The 6,509-nt window shown below is 36.0% G+C and overlaps 1 pseudogene; it reads left to right on the forward strand.

The window, feature by feature from the left end:
- The first annotated feature begins 1,072 nt into the window (after window positions 1-1,072).
- On the forward strand, window positions 1,073-4,192 carry LOC117027291 (60S ribosomal protein L21-like; annotated as a pseudogene).
- Window positions 4,193-6,509: the final 2,317 nt, after the last annotated feature.

Consider the following 6,509-nt stretch of genomic DNA (forward strand, 5'->3'; position numbering starts at 1 on the left):
ATCAAAAAAGCAGAAAATAACAAGTATTGGAGAAGATGTAGAGAAACTGGAATCCTGGTATACTGTTGATGGAATGTGAAATGGTACAACTGATGTGGAAAACAATATATAGTGATTTCTTAAAAAATTAACCAGAGAATTACCATATGATTCAGCGATTTCAGTTCTAGATATGTATGAAAAAGAACTGACAGCAGGGACTTAATTAGTTATTTGTATACTCATATTTATAACATCATTCATTACCCATTGTTCACAGTAATTTAGATGTGGGTGCAGCCTAAGTGCCCATCTACCGATAAATGGAAAAGTCATGTGGTATACGTATAATGGAACATTATTTAGCCTTAAAAAAGAAGGAAATTCTGACACATATTACAGTATGGATGAACCTTAAGGACATTATGCAAAGTGAAATAAGCCAGTCACAAAAAGACAAATACCCTGTGATTCCACTTATATGAAGTACTTGGAGTAATCAAAGTCATAGAGATAGAAAGCAGCATGGTGGTTCCCAGACTGAGGTGTGTGTGGCAGGGGGAATTGTTTTAATGGATATACTGTTTCAGTTTTACAGGATAAAAATAGTTATAGAAATGGACGGTGATAATGGTTGCACAGCATTATCAACGTACAAGTTTAATACCATTGAACTTTACACTTAAAAATAGTTAAGATGGTAAATTTTATAATTTTGTAACCACAATTTAAAAAATTGGGGTGACGGCAAAATCCTCCACAAAGCCAAGGGGATATTTTCACATACTGACTTTGATCTATTCTATATAGGATGAAAGGACCTACTTGTCCTATAGAATTACGAATCGATTGGACTGCTTAAAGTGTGGGTCCAGGAAGACAACCTTCCACTGAGGAGCCAATGTAAATGTTTTACTTGTTTTCCTTCTTATTTGTCTTCTTTAAAGTTATCTCACAGATGTAACAAAAAATCTACTTTAAAAGCTTTAGGGATAGGAATATTTTGACTACATGTTTACTTTATACATTATAGTTCTATCCATTATATGTGTATTTTAATAGTTACATAGTAAAGGTTTTCTATTCTAGTTTTATGTGTTTAGCTTGTCTTTGTTATACTCGTGTTAGTATTTCTCTGTATGTACAAGCCACTCAACTTTAAATTTCAATTTATCTGATCTTTGCAGAAGAGGTTTTCAATTTACTCAATTAATTCCTGACTAGAATTGTGGGCTTGGATTAACACAGAAAAGAGAAACGCAGAACTGACAGGGACTTTTGCTTCAGGCCAGGTTGAGGTAAAGAGAGTGGATGCACACTCACCTTAAACAACAAACTGGACAAAATATATATTAGAAGGTGTATTACTTTTCTATTGGTGCTGTAACAAATTACCACAAACTTGGTAGTTTAAGATAACACTAATTTATTATCTTACATTTTGATTGTCAGTCTAAAATGGATCTCACTGGACTAAAATTGAGGTCTTTGCAGGAGGATTTTGGAGACAATCTGTTTCCTTGCTTTTTCCAGCTTGTGAGGCTGGAAAATTGGTTTATGTATACATTGGCTTATGGCTCCCTTCCATCTTGAAAAACAGCTCTGCTTCTGTCATCATATCTCCTTCTCCAACTAACTCTCCTGCATCTTATTTCATTTATAAGGACCCCCTATTATGACCTTGTGAAATGAATACTTGTTAACTAGAGTACAGGGTACCCAATGGTAAGTCACAGTTCAACAAAAAACCACAAGAGTAATTAAAATGGAGAAGGTTATTAGTCACGGGTACTTGAGGAAGTAACAGCATGTCTTGAGAGTCCACAAGGGGAGGTCAAGGCAGGGTGCAGGCAGTGAGAGCTACAGGACTTGGGGCACAACCTTTATTAGGGTTTGTGGGTAGAGTGCTTTGGATGCTGAGCTGAGGCCAGATTGGTCCATTCAAATGTTAAAAAGCGGTATTGTAAGCCCCACAGAGGTCTTATCTAAGGGGCACACACAAAGAGAAGGCCCTGAAAGGTGGGGGAGACTATTGATCACAAGAGCTGTTGGGGAAGTCATATTAAGGCTTTACATTTACTTACAACTCTGTGGTCTGTTATTTCAGGTATGCACTTGCATGAGGGGCTGGTATCAGGTTAGGGCCTCACAGGCCAAACAAAATGGATGCTGAGTTAGCAATACCATGGAGCAGTTGAACGAAACTCTTGACAACCCCTGTGCAGACGAGTACATTGGGTCCACTTGGATAATCCAGGATAATCTCCCCATTCCAAGACCCTTAATTTGCCTTTTCAGCCGGGACCTCCATCTTCCAATGATTTCTTAAAATGACCAACACAAACGGAAAGAGGAAAGGCACCCGCTATATGTTCTCTAGGCCTTTTAGAAAACATGGAGTTGCTCCTTTGGCCACATACGCGTGCATGCAATTTTACAAGAAAGGTGACATGGTAGACATCAAGGGAATGGGCACTGTTCAAAAAGGAATGCCCCACAAATGTTACCATGGCAAAACTGGAAGGGTCTACAGTGTTACCCAGCATGCAGTTGGCATTGTTGTAAACAAGTTAAGGGTAAGATTCTTGCCAAGAGAATTAATGTTCGTATTGAGCATATTAAGCACTCTACGAGCCGAGATCGCTTCCTGAAATGGGTGAAGGAAAATGATCAAAAAAAGGAAGCCAAAGAGAAAGGTACCTGGGTTCAACTGAAACGCCAGCCAGCCCCACCCAGAGAAGCACACTTTGTGAGAACCAATGGAAAGGAGCCTGAGCTGCTGGAAACCATTCCCTATGAATTTATGGCACGATAAGTGTAAAATAATAAAAGACCTCTGTACTGTTAAAACTATTTCTCTTAATTGAGTAGAAGTGTGGTGTTCTCTCCCCCAAAGACATATTTAAAGAAAAAAAAGACCCTTAATTAATGACACATACAAGTCCCTTTTGCCATATAAGATAACATAGTCACCGGCTCCGGAAACGAGTACATGGACACTTTGAGGGAGGCTATTCTGCCTGCCACACAGGATCTTGAGACGTGAGACGACAAGCAGTGTGAAGGGGAAAAAAATGAGGCGAGCCCTAAATGGCTTCAATGACTGACCGTAGAGGGTTTCCAATCCACAATACAAGGAGGGGGAACTAAAATAGACCCTGACCATCTCCCTGAGTAGAGATAAAGAGTTGAGAACTCAGGGAAAGCAAGGTGGCTAGATTTCACATGGCAGAACCCTGGTGAGGAGAGCACTTCCTGGCAAAGAGAGTGCTACACAGAGCTTCAGATATATTCAGAGTTCCTCCTTTTTGAAAACACTGTGGAAGATGTTGAAAAGTTAAACATAAACCTACTAAATGACCTAGTCATTACATTCTGTTACATAATTTCTATTGCTTCTGTAACAAGTTACCGCAAACTTTGTGATTTAAAACAACATAGGTTTATTATCTTATAGTTTTGGAGGTCAGAAGTCCAAAAATCAATCTCACTGGGTGTTAGCAGGGCTGCTTCCTTCTAAAGGCTCCTGGTGAGAGTTCATTTCTTTGCCTCCTAGCTTACTGAAGCTTCCAGTAGCATAGCATCTTCTGCTCTCTCTCTCTCTGTCCCCCTGTTCCATTGTCACTTTATCTTCTGTCTGACTAACGCTACTTCCTCCCTCTTTTAAAAATGCTTGTGATTATATTAGAACCACTAAGATAGTCAAGCTAATCCCCCATCTCAAGATCCTTAACTTAATCCCATCTGCAAAGCACATTTTGCCGTATAAGGTAACATAATCGCAGGACATGGACATCTTTGGTGGGTCATTATTCAGTCTGGCAAAACGTTTTACATAATCATTCTCCCCAAATGAAAGCATATATTCACACAAAATTCTTTTACACATATATTCATTGTAGCTTTATTTGTAATATTTACAGATAGTTCATTTGTAAACCAAAAAATAACCTAAATGTCCAGCAACAGGTGAATGCATAAACAAATTGTGCTATATCCACCCAATACAACAATACTCAACAATAAAAAGGAATTATTAACTATTTATACAGCAACAACATAGGTGAATTGAAATCATTACACTGAGTGAAAGGAGCCAGACAATAAAGAATATATATACATCATGATTCCATTTATGTAAAATTCTAGAACACAAATTTATCTGTAAGGAACAGAAGCAAATCAGTGACTGCCTCGGGACAGAGCAGGATAGGGGGAGGAGGGCTTGGGTTACAAAGGATCACATAAACATTTTGGGGGGTAATGGATATATTCATTATCTTGATTGTTGTGATGGTTTAATGATTTAAATATGTACTGTATTGTATGTCAATTATACCTCAATAAAGCTGTTATTATAAATAAAATTGATTAGTCCTGTTTGGATTAAAAATAATATAAGGGGTTGGGGCATTTTGCTGGAGGATGATATTATGTTCATCTTGACTACTTGGTAATCAAACTGGATTTGCTAAGGAGTAGGGTGCTAGAAGAAATATGACCAGAACTTCTTCTTTTCCAATTTTCTCTCCATTATGAGGGTTTTCCATAGAAATTGTTGAAATCTACTAAAAAGGTTACTAGTTATCTTGAAGATTCTTTCAGAGGGTTCCACCCAGGGAAATTCTTTGCTTTCAAAAATAACTACTTAATTCCTGAGCCTCGAAAGGGCTTATTCTCACCTAGAATTCTCACCTTAGAATTCTCTACCTTTCTCTTTTAGCTGTAGATTTCATCATAGTACATGTTCCTTCTAGGATAGACTATAGCAACATGCCACATAGGCCCTGCCTACAAATCCCACCGAAAAGCCACAGTCCAAGTAGACTGCTTTAAGCAGTATGTTAATCCAATGCTTTTTACTGAACATGGCTTGTACTGTATTCAAGGCACTGAATTACACATACGAAAGTCTATTTCTCATTTTAGATTTTCACGGTGACAGGAATATATATTTATATATATGTATATATATACAGTGTTGTTTGATATTTGCTATACTATGTGGATTGTAATCTGTAAAAAGTGTAAAGTATGGTCAAGAGAAAGAATAAAAATTATAATTTGGGCATGAACTTCTTACACAAAGAAATGGAAAATTCTGTTTTATTTCAGATTTAACTATCCTAAATGAATGTCATAATATTTACACCATGTCCTAATATTTACATGTCCTGATATTACTCCTAATATTTATATCACGTCTAAATATTTACCTAGTATTTGCAGATGATAAATTCCACAGAAAAGCAGTCCTGCAAATTGTAGCCAAAGTCAATGTTCTTTTGCTCACTGGCGGGAACAGGTTATTTGCTTCTGTATAGTGTAGCATTCTTACCATTAGATGGCAGTCAAAACTAATGCAATGATTAAACTCCCTTACCTTTAATAATGGTTTGCATTGGTGCAACCTATGTTATTCAGTAGACACGTTTCTGAAAAGTTCTGTGAATATTGAAAGAAATTGTTAATAGTCCAGCATTCCTTTTGGAAATCAGAGTTATTTTACAAGGTAAATAAGACCCCCAAGAGATCAGTTCTTTTTTTAAAATAAATTTTCTAAAAATTAAAGTATAATATATGTACAAAATGCACAAATCTACCACTAGTTTGAAGTATCATCAAAAAGTGAAAACACCTGGCATAAGGAATATAGTCGATAATATTGTAATAACTATATACGAAGGTTGGACAATTAAGTTCGCGAACTTTACTGGTGTCGGATGGGTAATAGATTTATAGATGGGTAATAGAAAATAGATTTTGTAAGTTACATAGTAATGTCTAATGACTATGTTGTACACCTGAAATTAGTATAATATTTATGTCAACTGTAATTGAAAAATAAAAAAAGTTAAAATAAAAAGTGAAAACACCTGTATAAACATCACCCAGATAAAATGAAAGAACATTACCAGTATCCCAGAAGATGCCTTGTGTTCCCTCCTAATTACTACGAGATAAACAGTATCGTCACTTCCAGCATCGGAATTTAGGTTTTCCTGCTTTGAGAAATTTTATAAATGTAATTATGTATTATATATTTTTGTGTCTGGCTTCTTTCACTCAATATGTTTTGTTCTTTTGCTTGTAGATATATTTTATTCTTTTTCTCTGGTAATGTATTTTATTATATGAATGTACCTTTATTTATCCATTCTACTACTGAAGGAAATTTGGGTTATTTCCAGTATTTAACTATTACAAATAATTGCTGCTATGAACATCCTTGTACGTGCCTTTTGCTGCACATATGAATGTATTGCTTTTGAGTATATATCTGGGAGTAGAATTCTTGGATCATATAGTGTGTGATATTACCAAATAGTTCTTCAAAGTTATAGCAGTTGACACTTCCACCAGCAGCATGTGAGAATTTCCATTGTTCCATATTTTTCTCAACACTTGGTATTGTCAATCTTTTTAATTTTAGCCATTCGGAGAGACATGTAACAGTATTTCATTGAGGGCTTTAATGTGCATTTTTATGAAATCTAATAAGGTTAAACATTTTTAAATGTATTTTTAGA

The sequence above is a fragment of the Rhinolophus ferrumequinum genome, chromosome 9 (assembly GCF_004115265.2).
Source record: "Rhinolophus ferrumequinum isolate MPI-CBG mRhiFer1 chromosome 9, mRhiFer1_v1.p, whole genome shotgun sequence".
Lineage (NCBI taxonomy): Eukaryota > Metazoa > Chordata > Mammalia > Chiroptera > Rhinolophidae > Rhinolophus > Rhinolophus ferrumequinum.